Below are 16,614 nucleotides of genomic sequence, written 5' to 3' on the forward strand. Positions count from 1 at the left end.
CAAGGATTCAGTATCCAGAAACATCCAGATAAGAAAAATATTTCCTTGTGCTTTTCAGCCAGCTTGGTGAAGTGGATAAGGAGGAAGAATTGCAGGTAGCAGAGACTGATGGACTGTCATTAAATTCTGCCACATGTAAAGAGCCAAAATAACAAAATATTTGAAATACATTTGCAAAGAAATGTTTATGACCTACTTTAATAGCATTGCTAAAAATAGTTGGGTGACATTTACTTAATCCCTTTAACAAATGCATTTTGACCAAATATTAAACAAAAACACAAATGTCATTGTCTTGGGTGAGAAGAATCAATATTATGAAAGTAAAATTGCACAGATTGGTTTCGAAAATTAATGCAACTCTAATCAGATCTCAGTAGAAATAAACAGTCATTTATATAATCAAGGACATTTTGGAATGCTGCCTTATATGGTATGTGTGGCACAGAATACATCTAATTTTTGGATAAAAAAGGACAAAAATTATATGATATGTTATAGAAAATTATAAACATATATGTAGTATATGCTTTTAATTTTAAAACAATCTTTTAAAAATCTCATTATTGTTCATAACAACTTTATTCTGAATTCTGCAGTCCTTAGAATTATAATAAAAAAGGTAAACTAGGGAGTTTCTAAAGTTGTTTCATATTTCTTTTAGGACATTGATACCATTGTAAGACAGTGGTTTTGATCTCCAGAATAACCTTGTTATTTGAAAATGTTTAATTATCTGGAGATCTTCTTTTTTCTTATCCTTATAGGCACAGTACAACTTCAGGAACTAATGTGGGCTCTTCAAAAGTTTATTTTGATTTATTTTGGTCCTCCTATAACCAAGTGAAAAACTATGAAAAGATTTTGTCTATAATTAGCTCTGCCAGATCACATATCATATTGAAAGAAAGGAGCTGGGGAAAGGCAGTAAGATTCATTTTGGGTGATGTGTACAAAATGTTTCAGTAACACTGACTATTTCCTGTGTGTCTCATGTAAGTTAGGGCTTCACATTTAGAGACTCCATTAATCCTAGCGGTATCCACAAGTCAGTGTTATTAATGTCATCCCTGCCTTTCAGATGGAGGAACTGATGTTGGAAAGGCTAACTTATTAATCCAAGTGGCACAGTTGCTAAGTAGCTCGAACTGGATAACTACAGTTTCTTTCATCTATTTACTAATCAGCAGGTACAGTCCCACCTTTTTCTAATGTATTTTCCCTCATTAGTAAGTAGCTTGCAGCCATGTCCCACTTTCTGCCTGCCACAAATGTCTTCCAAGTGCAAAGTGCAGGAAGTCCTGGAAGTCTCCACTTGAAGGGTTGCTGATAGGAACTGAGCATCTCTTGAAGTAAACCAGGGCATCCACAGGCCCCTGTGTTATGCTCAAACTTATTCATCATACACAAAGTCTTGGGTCAGACTTATTAAGATCCAAAATTTAACTTTTTACCCCCTTTTTTTTTCTTATAGGTTTTGGCCTACTTTACTGAATAGTGCTACTTTGCCCTACACATGCTAATTTGCCATTTTTATGATGAATTTATTATTTGAGATCAATTATATAATTTGCTCAGCACAATATAAAATAACATGTATTTGATCCTGATATCCTCCTGTAAACTGCATCAACTTGCACGTCTGGAGATTGCAATATATAACTCCTGTTATGGATCTTGTAAATTCAGCCTTTTTGCCCAAGGACAAAATGATCAGTGTGTAGGAGGGCTTGAGCTACAGACTGATGATGTCAGCTGGCATCTTCCTCTCATGTAAAGCACAATGCATTATGCTTCCACTGAGTCAGAAGTAAATGCATTATCCCTATAATATTATATTTCCAAATTGGGTTGACATGTCCCAGAGAAATTGTCCTAACTTGTAGCCTATGTCTATCATGTATTTGTGCCGTCTCTGTATCTGCCACTCTAAACCATCTTAAATTCTAGTCTCATCGTATTTTGTCCTGTTTTGTTATTACTTCCTCAGAAGTTCTGCTAAGACTGCTGCCTAAAAGATATTTTTTAAACATTTAATTTCTTTTTAAAAAAAAAATTGAATTTAGTGATTTCTTTACCTCACTGTGTGATTTTTGACAAAAGATGATACAGTTATTCCAGGACATAAATGTAAGGTTGTAAATTATTTTTAAACATTTAAATATATAGTGGTGAACATAACATATAGGTAAAATAAGACTGTAACTGCCAAAACATATTAAAACTATATTAAGGAAAGGAATCTCTCAATATGCGAAGTTGATAAAAATCATTTTTGCTCTCCTTTCGGTCTTTCTTTTATAACTGTCTCAATAAAAATGCCTTCAAAAACTTTTCAGGTGAAAATTTGTAATCAATGGCTTTATGTACATTATTGTGAAAGGTGCCTCCTAGGAACACTGTGTAATCGTTAATTCTAAGAATAACTTGGTAACAAAAGGATTCATTGTAAGATAGCAAATTTAACACATAATACTTTCAGAGCCAGAAAGCAGTTCTGGAAAAGATCACAACCATAAATAGGTAAGGCAGAGCAGGCACCATGACTTGTACCAAGGCTGGGACTGCATATTTATGGCAAGTTGAATCTGCAAGAATAGTTGCTACTGCCCTGGGGAGTCAAGCAGGCATGAAAGCTGAATTGCCTAATTTATTTGACTTCTATTCAATATAAGCATTTCTTTTAAAGTCATATTTCTATATAATATTTTTCTGTATCTTTGTTTTCTCCTTAAGGAACAGGATCTTCTCAGCTTCTTAAATACTGTATATTTTTAATTTAGCTGTATTTAAAAGTTAAACACTTATAATTATTAATTCAGTTATAGAGCATACTTAGTAATCTAAAATATCTGAACAGCTAACACTTCTCCAAAAATTCATATTGATCGTTGGTACTAGTAGTCAGGTTGTTATCTTTTGTTATTGTCTATTTTACATTCTATCTTTTTTTTTTTTTTTGGTAAAAACTGCATTAGACATTAATATTGATTGTGTAGTCAGATTTCAACAGTGTCCTTCTTTTGTAAATTATTTATAGCTTTATTGTGTATACCCATGTTCACCAGAAAGAATCAATGGGCTAGAGAGATGGAAAATGCATGATTTAACCCAGTACTGACCTTGTACTTATGCATAGGCATATGTGAGGTGCTCATGCATTTTGATTAAAGAGAGATCCCCTTCCTATCTTCCTACACTTTGTATTTCTTTCCTTCAATCTACAACAGATATTTGAACATAATCCTTCCTACTTTCCTAATTCAGTTCTTATTATTCAGTGTCTCATTCTCTGCCTGTCAGCCTTATTGGAGTTCCATTCCTGCTCCTACTTGCCAATTTTGCACCCATCCCAGGGCCTTTGCATTTAGTGTACTTTTGATGAAACTATGTTGGAACAGATATTTTTATGACCTTCTTTGGTCACACCTCTGTTCATCAGGGAAGTATTTCTTGACACCCAAAATATGAATACATGGCCCACCATACTGCTTTATTATTCTTCAGAGGGCCGATCACTGACACAATGTTGTTCAGTTATTTTCTTGTTTTAAACATTTTGACTCTCTTCCTATTACAATACAAATTATATGAGAGTTTTGCCCATCACATAGTAGATTTGCAAAACTGGATATGAAATAATGAGGAAAACCTTCATTTGAAATTCAGAATTTTTTAAATATAAGGAAGTTATTATTTTGCATAATCAAACATAAACACTCATACCAATAGCTGTATTCAATACATAAAATTGCTGTATGCAATATAATCTGAAAGGGAATATTGATTGCTGGAACTTGATCAAAATTTTTTAAAAGTTACATATTTTAAATAGCTTCAGCATTGCAGTATGAATATCACTATTTGAAAATTAAAAAATGTCTCATAGATTGGCTTTCTTTTGCCTTGTTTTTAACATTTCTTTTCATGAAACACATTTTGGAATGCCTGACAAGTGTCACACAGTATGGTATATGAATAAAGAAATCCCAAAACTGAAGGATTTCACTTCTTATTGAAATAAAATTATACGCTTAAATACTATTATGGGCATTGTTGGAAACAGAAACAGAAATATAACAAGTTACTGCAATAAATTATACAGATGATATTTAGTAAATGTAAACAATTATATATTAATAAGTTCTATCAGCAGTATTCTTTATTAATTCTGATAATAAACTAATGAATAGAAAATTTTGAATACATCAACAGATGTCATAATAAATAATTTTCACCATGAAACATTCAGATTCTGTAAGTCTTGGGATAGAGAAATTTTCCTGGGATATTTTCATGCAAATGTTAATAATTATTCCGTAGAAATGTTCTGAAATATGAATATAAAGTGCAGTTCAGTGTTAACCCTTCTCTCTATAATGTAATTTCTCATTGACTTTAACTTAAGTCAGTAATAACAGTTCCTTACCTACAAGATGAGGCCCTGTAAGGGACAGTCAACTGCTCAGAGTCTAGTTTTTGTTCCCTTGCAAGTCATTTTGTCCTAAGGCATTATGTCATAACTGTGCCAATCCTCAGTTAAAAAAGTAATTAAGGGACTGAGTTGTAGCTCAGTGGTAGACACCTCACATACGTGAGGCACTGGGTTTGATCCTCAGCACCACGTAAATAAATAAAATAAAGGTACTGTGCCCATTTACAACTAAAAACAAAAAAAAAAATTTAAAGAAAAAGTAATTAATATGAGAAAGCGAGAGAATACCACCATCATTTTAGTGCATTAATTGCATTCAAGAAACAATCTTTTTTCTTCCCCTGGATAATAAGAACCTATGTTTGGCCTTCTTCCCATTAATTTCATATTCCTTTTTCATTCTAATAATAACCTGCAATCTGCAGCCTTAATCATGATAAGCAGTCTCAAATCATTTTATCTCATCACAGTGTTGGATAAACACTTCTGATTTAAATTTCAATAATTCTACATTAGCAGTGCTGATATGAGCCTTAGATGTCTGATGGAAATTCTGCACAGGGATTACTTAGTAATTATTGGTTTCATTGAGGTTTATGTTAGAGCTGTAGTTAGCTCTGTGCCAGAAATTCAAGCCCCAGAGAGCAAGCCAGGCCAAGCTTGCATGATCGCTGCTGTTCACCTATTAGATATGTCATAAAAATGAAATTAAGGGCTCTCTAGTGAATGATCAAGCTGTCCAAAAAACCTCATAGAATTTTAGAATCACAGAAATTTAAAGATGAGACTGCTCTATTAGATTATCTAATCAACCTCCCACCCCTCTCTTTCTCTTGAGGGACCATTCTCTTAATGCCATTTTTGATGATTTTATCTAGCTACCTAAATGACTTGGTCCATAAGAGTTCTATACTTCCCCCAGGAGAACTTTCTCTGCTCTAATAGATTTCATTGTTGGGAAGTGCTTCCTAATTGCTAAATCTCCCCCGACCCTTAATTTCATGCTATTCTTTTATTTTAAGCTTTGTTTTACTGTCCATTTGTTTCTGTTCCTCATATACAACCTGCATCCCAAATAAGCATTGCGTCTATCCCATTAAGAGTTAAAACATGCACAAAAAAACTTATGAAAGGTAAAATACTCAGCCATCCAAAGTCATATTTATTGACCAACTAAGAAATTTTCATTTTATGTCTTCAAAAATGACAGAATCTTTTTTTATGTTATTGTTTTTCTTTAATGTTTTGTTAAAATCGTGAACCACACTTGATCATTCAGAAATATTTGTATCTGTTTTGGTTCAAAAAGGATTAGAACAAGTATTTCATTGACAAGTATCAGGAAATGGAGGAGAATGCTTTCCTCTCACCATGGACACTACGTTTCCTGTAGGTTATGTGGAGCAACATGTCCTTCCTCAGTGTCTGAAATCCTTCTGAAGCATGGATCTGGTTTAGAATTAATTTGAAACTATTTTTCTCTTACAAATGGCAATTGAGTGAAACTAGATTAATTTTTAAAACATTGTACATAAGTTAGCTGTTTATATCCTATCCTACGATAATTATTACATCTACTTCTCGATGTGAAGAACAAAAGAAATGAGATGATAACCATTACTACTGAGTTTGATTTACAGGTAATTTTTCATGAGATATTTTGCTAGGTGCTTTTCATGTAATATTTCAGTGATTCCTCAGAATCCTTTTTTTATCAGATGAGAGAACTGAAGTTCACAGAAAGATGTATAAAAGTCATGCATCTGATAAAAAATGATTCTAAATCCTGCTTTTAACTGCACTGCTATGCTGCCATTTTATATTTGTTTTAAGGTTTTTTTTTTTTTAAATAATAACTACTAAGTATATAAACCTTAAAGAAACTAAATCTTTTGGTTATTATGTGATTATATGCATGGAAGTTTCAAAACTTTTGGAACTCTTAATTTTGTACAAAATACGGCCTCCACACTTGACCTTATTGTTAAGAGTTCAGTAGTCTACTGAGTGTAATAGAAATACCATGGTATTTGAGCTTTAGTCTCAAAAGCCGTTTTTAAAATCATCTTGTGAAATTCTGCAGTCTCCATGTCAGCACAGGAGCTACCAGGTGACATTTGCAAAAGTAAGCTCATGAGGCAGCAAGTGTACCAAACCAGCATATAGTGAGTGAAAGTTCTGAGCCAAGGCGGAGATGGGCCCAGAGCATTGTTGTAGTTGTGAGGCCAAGCAAAAGCTACGGAATGTAAATGTTTTACTGACTTTTGATTGATAGAGTTTGGGAACAAGTGTCAGTGTGGACAGGATGTTGTAAGGAATTCCCCTGTATACTCATCCTCAGATTTAACTAGAATTAATGAAAAATAATCAGTTCTTAATTTTTTTTCTGAAGAATTGTCAAATATTAGCATCATGACACTATGCCACAAAGGACTTCTCTATTTTCAAAAAATAATGATTTTTTTTTCCTAACCCCGATACCATTATCACAATCTAACAAAATTCAACATGTTTAATACTGAATTTATATATGAATTTCCCTGATCACTGAAAATAGCCCCTAAGAGTTGGCATTGAAGAAACAAATAATTGATGAATGGATGTCCTGCATTCTGAACTTGACTTACTGTTCCTTATGGTGTTATTCAATATATTACCTCAATCCAAATGCTTTAGGAATTGGAAAATTTGGGTTCATTGCGTTTAGGTTCACTGCTTTTTATAAAAATTCTTCAAAGATGAGTGCATGCACAAGGCCCTGGGTTCAATCCCCAGCACCAAAACAAACAAACAAAAAAAGTTCTTCAAGATGTTGCTGTGATCTTAATATTATATCCCATTAGGAAACACATTAAGTAACCTGTTCCATTTTAGTGATGGGTAGAGGTTAAAAAGTTTAAACCTTAGTACCCATTGATAACCATTACCTGAATCTTTTTTTTTTTGTTTGGGGGCTACAAAATGGGAGTAATGTTCTAATTTTATTATTTCTTTTAAAAATTAGCATCTGGAATTACTCTTTAAAGAAAAATTCACCCTTAACAACTATAGTTTAGTTCCCTTGAGTTTTGATTGTTCTTTCTTAATGATCGACTTTTAGAGTAAAAAGTTGCCACTCTGCCTACCTCTGCTGTAAACGATGGTTTTTCTCATTTATTTTGTTTGTGTAATCTGTCTCTGTATTGAGATATTTAATTTTAATTATTAAGTTCCTGAAATTTATTCATGTATTGTGTCTATTAATTGTATTCATTGCTATTTTTATGCTCAAACTCCTCATTGCTTATCAGCCCAGGGCAAATCAAGCTGGTTCCTGTGCCCTTTGTATATAATCCATTAGAATCTGACAATTTTCTTATTTTCTTGCCATCTTGTCTTGTGCACCTCTTGCCCCTGGACCTTTTATTATCCAGTTCTTCAAAAGGTTCCAGTTATTATTTTTTTTATAAAAATGGTATTGAGATCATGCCTGGACACAAGAATCAAAATATGTATGCTATTACTTGAAGTGCATTATTCTCAAGGACAGATTACTAGGCGAATGGCTATTAGAAAACAATCTATTGAAAAGATTTTCTTTGTCAATTTTGTTTAAAATATTTTCCCCATATCTTTCAAAGTTAAGCTATCTACCAGTAATTTTTGCATAGTGATTTAAACAAAAATTCTATCAGTTATGGCTCCCACTTTCCTTAGGGTGACTTTCTGATTTAGAAAAAGCACAGCCTGACTCAGAAACTTAGTGATTGTATGGAATTCCTAGTGGCATGACCCTTTCAAAAAAGTAAAAGAGATTGTACAAATTTTTAGAAGATTGGAGTGCACCTGTCAGAACTGCACCAAAGAATGCAGTCATACTACTCTCTTATCTGTGGGCTTACAGTACTTCAGCATGCCATTGTTATTGTTCAGTACTTACAGTAAACATATCAAAATTAATGATGTTCTCCCCTGCAATACTAATAACAATGTAGCAGCTTAATATTTTTCTGATTCCAGTGGTTATTTTTGGATTTGATTTGCAGATATTTACAAATAAGCCTGAGCAGATGTTTAAGTGTCAACATGAAATAAGTCTTACATCCCTGATCACTTTTTTAAAAAGGTTTTCATTATTTAAATTTTTGTCTATTTTAATCATTTTCCAAGACAGGATCTTGCTCTGTTACCTGTATTGCCTAGAATGGCCTCAAACTTGTGATCCCCCTGATGTAGTCTTTCAAGTAGCTGGATTAGCAATGGGTGCCACCACACCTGGTCTAACTTTTTTTTTAACCTGTGAAATAAAAACTACAATATTCATAAGTATTCATAATGCATTCAATTTGACCTGTCTGCCTCATAATTATCAAGAAATACTGGGGCAGTTCAGCAGCTCTGACTGACCTGGAATAAAATTTATATACATTTTATTCACTTTTTTTTCTCATAATAAAATGAAGCTGTAATACAGCCAATACTATAGATTTGGATCAATAAGATCTATCCCATTCAATATGGCAATGAAAATAGGTATCTTTCATTTGCCTTTGCTTTATTAACAAGATGAGTTGAAATTAGTTTAGCCAATGAAGCTGATAGAGTCTGCAGTAGATTCTGAACATTTTACCATAATAATGGATACTATATTAGAAAGAGAGTAGAACATAACTTTTAGGTTGGACGAGTAAGATTCTCATTGTTCTGAGTAGATGAATCACAGTTTTAATTAATATTTTAGTAATATATTTATAAATATATATTTTAAATTGTTCAACTTATTAAAGTAATATATGTGTTTTTAAAGTATCAACAATTGAGGTCATGGTATACTAAAAAATCATTGGATCAAACAATTTAATGTAGAAGGCAGAAAGAGAGTTTGTGATACCAGAATTCTTTTAGCTTGACTAGGAAGTAGCTGAGTTGAATGTTTAAGTAAAATTTGGCATTGCATATTTTATTAAAACATTAGCGTAAGTATATAATCATATGTAATTGGTATTTATAAATATATAACTATTTTTAGGCTATTTATAATAAAATAGGATTGATATGTGAAATTTTTGAATGAGGTATATTAGTGTTATGAACTATATATCAGAATGACCTTTTATTTTCCACTCCTTTCTTTTCTGGCATTGGGGATAGAACCCAGAGCCGTGCACATGCTAGGCTATCCTTGAACTATAACCCCAACCCATGACACCTGTTTTTTGACTTCTGGGAATCTTAACAAATGTTTCTCATAATTTACATTATATAAAGATATCAATATGGCACTAACACAAAGCACATAGTGAATAGATTCATGCTGTGGCAACACTGAATTGACTTTTAACCTTTACCTTTCCAAATTGTTATACACATATGGATAATAATTAAAAGGAAAAGACAATGGAAAAACAAGGAACAGTTCATGTTGATAAAGAATTAGATCACAGAGGATATCAGAAAGAAAGAAAGAAAGAAAGAGAGGAAGGAAGGAAGGAAGGAAGGAAGGAAGGAAGGAAGGAAGGAAGGAAGGAAGGAAGGAAGGAAGGAAAGAAAAAAAGAAAGAAAAAAAGAGAGAGAAAAGAAAAAAAAGAATCAGGTAAAGAGGACTGAGGTACCATGGTAACTTTCCACTCCTCTGTCCAACATCTAAGTAAAGACCAAAGTCCAGTAATAACTCGTGTTTTTATTTATTTAATCTTTATCCCCTCGCCAACCAATATTTTCCAGGTATCTGCCATGTGGCAGCACACAGATACTTAATGCCAGCATCTCTCAAGTGTAATTTCCTGTCTGTGATCCACTGTCTTCATGAATCCTTGAGTCTAGTGATTCCTTGTCTTTATTGCTCTTCTCATTACGTAATTTATTTCTGTATTTCAAGCTTAGTTCAAACATTGCCTCCTTTTTAGTGGTGTTCCTGATCTCATCCTTCGTGTCCAACATTAATTAATTTCTTTTTCTGTTATCTTAACATTTATGCAAGCATTTCTTGTTTCATTCATAATGCTTTTTTTGGCAAAGCATTTGTTCATATTTTGGGCGGTTTGTGTCATTTGTTCATCTCTGTTCTCATGACCTTTAAATGTTTAAAATAAAGGAAGTACTCATATAATTGGTAAACAAAGGAAGAGCTGCCACCTTCTTGAAGTAAAACCTATTTGTGTGTTTATTTTCTTTGCTTTAGTCATAAGGAATGTGAATACAAGAAAAGTCTATTTGGCCTTTAAAATACCCTTCACCTGAGAATATATCATTGTATTTATTATACTTATTCTTGATACAGTCAGATCAGTCTTATTAAACAGCAGCTCTTTATTTCAACAAGATATGACTACTAAATTATCTTAACATATCAAAGTCCCACTGCTTTAAATTTTAAGATCTTTTTCTAATTTCTTGGTGTCTCACTTGTCCTATTTTTTTAGTCGTCTATGCCTTGTCTTCCATTCATTCAGGATGTTTTTCTGGCTTTCCTTCTGGATGTTCTGATCAGAAGAACTCTTGACCTGGAACAGTCTTTTTCCTAACTTACCCTTTGTTTTCCATCCTCTGTGTTTTGCCCACCTTGAGAAGCCTTCCTTCCCAGGGTGAATGCCTCAGCTTTTTGTTCCAGTGGTGCCTAGGATGGAATTTATCACATTTTACTGAAATGTTACAATTTAACATTATTCTTGTTGACTCTTGGACCTATAAGAATGGGGGTCAAACATGTTTTGCTCATCAATTTATTTTCCAACTTAGTATAATTCTCAATATCTAATATGTGAATGAATGTATTGATGCCGGACCAGAAGTCCTCAACAATAATGCTTCCCTTGTATTTATTGGTCTTTTGATTAGTCTTGTTGCATACCTATTTCATTTAGAGGAGAGGTGGAGGGAGAGGGAGAGACAGATTGAAGTTCTGATTAACTTCCCCATTTTAGCCTTGGTATCATGGATTTGACTTAAGATTTATGAGGTGTTTATTAAGGATCGGGTGTGCACCAGACTCAACTAATCATTAGAAAGGGCATAGAAGAGTAAGAAATAGTCTTCCCATTAGAATATGTGGAAAGGTTTATAAAGAATAGTTTGGAGGCCCAGTGTGGTGATGCATTCCTGTGATCCCTGAAAATCAGAATCTGGAGTTTCAATCCAAAATGCTGCACAGTGAATTGGTTGCATAGTAATTCTGTTATCCATATTTAAACAAGATTTTTCAAAAAATAAACTTACCTGTATGTGTGAATATATATACGAATATACACACATATATATGTATATATGCACATACGTATATATGGGGGTGAGATATTTTCTGCAAATTCACTTTTAACTTAAATCAGGTACCCAAACGTTCCATTTAACAAAATTTAAAATAATACTGTTTCATTTATTTCTAGTTACTGAGCAAAAATAGCATACATGGTGTGGGTAACTTACAGGCATCTTGTATAGTTTCCTTTCAACCGTTCAGAGTATGTGTTTCCATTTCCTTTGTGTGTCTTCTTATCTAAGCATCCAAGATCTCTCTTTCATAGGTATAGTCTATTCTCTAAGATGACTATCTCTTGCCAAATCCCAGCCTTCACTACTGGGATAATAAATTCACTTTTATTTTCCTCTTATTTTTTTCCATTTAGATAGTATAACATAAAACACATCTCTTACTAATTTGTATCCTCTTTGTTATGCTCAGAAAATCTAACTCCTAGAGTAAAGGCGATAGGTATAGACTTTCTTTCTTTCCTTTTTTTACTTATTTTTGGCTCCTCAGTTTTTTGGTTGGCAATAATTGTGTCATAGTTTTGTTCAATCAAAAATTGCTTGAAAGGGCTCCTCATTCTTTTGGCATGCATGTTGATAAAGTCCATCACCAGACTGTGGATTAGTACTTTTCAGAAAACTCCCATAAGACCTTTGAAAAGTGGTATCTTTCCTAAATTAGCTTAACTGATGTTCTGTTAGATAGGCTGCAATCATGCTAATGAGACTATTTTTGCTTGGCAAATATGAAGAGCCAGGTAGTGCCCCTTTCCAGAGATGATACCTGCCTAGACCACAAGCAGGCTTTAAACCTCTCTGAGTCCCCAGCCAGTAATATTTGGAGGACATAGGATAGAGGGGGAGGGGTAAACAAACTTATAATAGACTCATATAGGTATATTCTATAAATGTTCAGAAATTTGTTTTTCTTTAGAAGATTTTGTTCTTAATAAGCTTTTACTATGTTAGAACAATCTGGTGTATTGTATACTAATTTGTATGTATTAATAGGCCATTAATGAATATAACATCTTTATGGTCATATAGTTAATTGTAAATATAAGAAGAATTTTTTCTTCTCCAATATTACTCAATTGTTCTTATGCTTAGCTTCTGGAAAAAAAAACACAATGTTTTCTGTGAGAATTTGTTAAATATAAACAGATTCTAGTACCGATGTCTTGTTTATGTTAGACCGAATAACACACATTTTTTTTCGCATTTCTATACTTGATTACTTTCATATTATTTACCGTCATATTAAATGGTTACAAATTTGACATTTGCATGATAGTTATGCTAAATTGAGCCTTAGAAAGACAAATAGCCAGACTATAATGACACAGTTCTTAAAACTCACTATGACTTATCTGTTACTGTTTATAGTTAAAAATCGTAAAACGTGATTTTCACAAAATCAGCTGCTTGGGGAGGTTTCACTGATGAGACCCATCATATCAAAGTCATGCTCATCTGAACCTCGGAGAATCTATCCTAGTGTTTCCAATAGATATTAAAAGCTTGAGGTATCCTACTGCAACTCTCAGTGATCTCAGGCCTCTATGCCTCCCACATGCAAGGGCAGCTGAGGCAGAAGGAAGAGGGTGGGAATTCCCACGTGCTGGGAAACGGGGAGGGTTGAGTTAGAAGTTTCCAATATATTTAGGCTCATCAGTTTACTGGATGTGGGTTGTGTGTTGCCATTTTGGGTGGTGATTTGTCAAGACTGGTAGGGGATTTGACATAATCAGGGGATTCAGCACCATCAGGCTTGGATCACATGGGATGGCAACGGGAACAGCAGCTAGACCCTTAGCTCAGGCCAGACAGGGTCACTGCAGTCTAATGTGAAGCACAGCTTGGACAGCATCACTTCAGCTCCAGCCTCCTCCACTGCACAGTATTCACTCGGGCAGTGGCGGGAAGTCTCTTGTTGCTAATTCTATCTTTCCTCCCTGCCCAGAATATGTAAAACCTTATATCCTCTTTAATCTATATTGCTGAATAGATAGATTTCAAGAAAAATATTTATTTTGATTTTTTTCACACAAAAGAGAATAGAAAAATAGAATTTACTTAATCTGTTTACTGGATTAAAAATGTCTTCTGCTAGGCATATACTTTTATGTAAAACTAGTTTTACATAATATTTAGGTCTGAAATAAAAATCTTTAAAAAATACTCAGTGACTGTATCTTTTCATCAGCTATACCATCTTGATTTTCTTACTTGCCTTCTTGCCCTCATGAATTAGAGATTCAAAACAGTTGGTAGGATCTCAGAGTAGGTATAGCAAGGACTGAAACTCAAATATTTTTAAATGACAGCAGAGAAAAAGACAGATGGCTGTTTCCTTCACATATTCTAGTAGCAACCAGACTGTTCATTAAAATAAGAGGTAACTCAGAATGTTCTCAAACCTGTTCAGAGAATTAAATTAATCTGAATAATAATGAATATACCTAATCACATTCTTTTTATTTTAAGGCAAGGACTTAGATTATGTTCAAATTGTCAGGTCATTGAAACTGTGTTCCCACTTTTATCTTCCTGTTGTTGACATCATTTGTAAACCAAATTTTCATAAAAAGTAAAAATAGGTAAGGCTGGCATAGGTACAGGAGGTTAGTTCTCTGAACCTCATTTTCCCTTTTTGATATAAGTTAGAATTTTAGTATATGTTTGCTAAGACTTCCCCAGCTGAAATCGGTCTAGATTTCAGTAAGTGTACTACTTAGGTGATAAGGCTTATTCATTTATAAAGGACATTATTTTTGTTTCATTAGAACACTTCCTTAAGTAATTTCATTTTCTCCTTTTGCTCTCATTTTCTTGGAAAAGTAAATGAGAGTTATGCATGTATTTCAATAGATTCTGATTGATTATAGGAAAATGAGTAGATTTCATTAAAGTTATATTTGAACATTACCAAATCACTGCAAGATTATTGATACCTGTTTGTCCAAAAAAGAGCCTTGGAAAAACAATTGCATTAAGATGCACATCATGTATTTCAAACTTAATGTATTTAATCAGATTAGTTGGCTGAGACCCAGCCAGTGCTCTTTCAGCAGATTGAGAGTAAAACAAAGAGGCTATAATTAATGAAATTAATGCCAGATATAGAACTTGAGACTTGAGGTGACACTTCGGTCATAACATTTCCTTTGAGCTTAGCAGAATGGAGAGACAGTTTAGTTGGAAGTAATTGTTTTTAGTTTAATGGCACATGATGAGATGAGCGTGATTATTTTTCTCATGCTACTGACTGTTTAGACGGTTGCAGTCATGATGCTACAAAACTGTCAGATAAATTTGATCAGAAAATTCAAAAAACAAAAGAGTATGATTTGATTTACTATTTTTTTTCTTCCCTTTCTTAGGAGATGTATGAGTTAAATTTCAAAGCATGTCCAGCTTCATCATTCTAACAATAAAAAAATGTTCGGTAGCTGGTCTTCCTTACCTTTTAAATCCAGTCAATTGTGAAGTCCTTTTAAATATGCCTCTTAAATATCTTTTTGCTCTCTCTCTCTCCGTGGCTACTCCTTGCTATTGTCTTTTACTACAGCTTCCCACCTGGTCTACTTGCTTCAGTCAGATATTTTCTCTACAGGGGCAGCCCAAGTGATCTCTGAAAAACACTATCAGACTGTGTCGCAGCCTTTGATAAAAGCCATCAATTACCTCCTACTGAGTGCAATAACATTTTTTTCAGGTGATAAGTACAATTTCCCTTCTATATTCACAAATAGTCCTTATCTGATAGAGGTTTTCTAGCAAAGAAAATGGAGAAGTATAACCTTTTACTATAGAAAGAATTTTGTACAAGGCAACTTTAGGTCCTGAAAATAAACACTAAACTGTTAATGATAATAATACTAGTAATAGTAGCCTCTCTTAAATCAGTATCCCTTGAAAGAGAAGAATGGAGATTTTGAAGGAGAGAAATTTAAGTAAAGGTAAATCATCAGGCCTTACTGTCAAAGACAGTGCTTGTTATACCAGGTTAAGAACAGTGTCAATGGGCTATTTGATGGATGAGATGTGTAATTGAGGTGAAATAGTCAATACCTATGAAAGGTGTGGGGAAGGTATGTTTTGCTTCCAATATTCTTAAGTACTAAGAGCAGAAAAATCCATTGCTACTCAGACATTGGCAAATCTGATTAATTGCACAGGTATTCCACATCAGAGAGTCTTGCTTTGATTACATTAGAACATTTTGCAGGAGCAGAAGGTGGGGTTAGCAATTTACTTATTTGGTGAGATCTCTTTAAGAAAAAAGAAATAAAAGATTATGAAATTCAAGTTATGAAAATGGAAAGGACTTGTGCTAGTGAGAGTCTTTAAAGATTAAACTTCATCAGCATAATGCTAAAACCATCTCTGGTGAGTAAAGGTTTTGAATGTTTACATTCCTGTTTCTCTTAAAAAGCAGTCTGGGCACATTTCTCTTTGTTTGGTGGTGATGAGGACCTTTGTCCATGAAGATACTGCCACGTTCTCACAAGAGTCCCAGACATAGATCTAATATGATACTGCTTTATAGTGAGCTGTACTTCTTCCATCACTTATTAGACATTCTAAGTACATAAGGAATTGGTGTCTATAAGGAGATTAAGAAAACAGTAGTCTGGACATTGGTAGAGTACTTGCCCAGCATGTGCAAGGCCCTGGGTTTGATGCCCAACACAATATCCCCAACAACAGAAAACAATATATACTACTTGAGGGAAGAAGCAGACTTAAAAGAGCATGATTACAGCCTATGAATAACTGGAACTGTCAGCACCAGAGGAATGGCACAGTTGAAACAGTAATGATGACTTCAAATTATAGAGGGGAAATTTTCTTCATGGCTTAAAGAATAATTACACAGCTTTAGCTTTGTTTATGGAAACTTTGACATTGACTTAAGTCTGGAAATTAGCTTAGAAGACACAGAAAACATA

The 16,614-nt window shown here is 33.6% G+C and overlaps 1 protein-coding gene and 1 long non-coding RNA gene across 3 annotated transcripts in view; one reads left to right on the plus strand and one right to left on the minus strand.

Moving 5' to 3' along the window:
• Positions 1-16,614, plus strand: part of KCNJ3 (potassium inwardly rectifying channel subfamily J member 3) — a 142,227-nt gene that overhangs the window by 107,739 nt on the left and 17,874 nt on the right. The gene's annotated exons all lie outside the window — the stretch shown is intronic.
• Positions 6,423-9,914, minus strand: LOC306657944. Its single transcript, XR_013762927.1, has 2 exons — positions 8,605-9,914; positions 6,423-8,563 (listed from the first exon to the last, which is right to left on the minus strand). It is a non-coding gene; the product is annotated as an uncharacterized lncRNA (long non-coding RNA).

Source organism: Sciurus vulgaris (assembly GCF_902686455.1).
Source record: "Sciurus vulgaris genome assembly, chromosome: 3".
Taxonomy (NCBI): domain Eukaryota; kingdom Metazoa; phylum Chordata; class Mammalia; order Rodentia; family Sciuridae; genus Sciurus; species Sciurus vulgaris.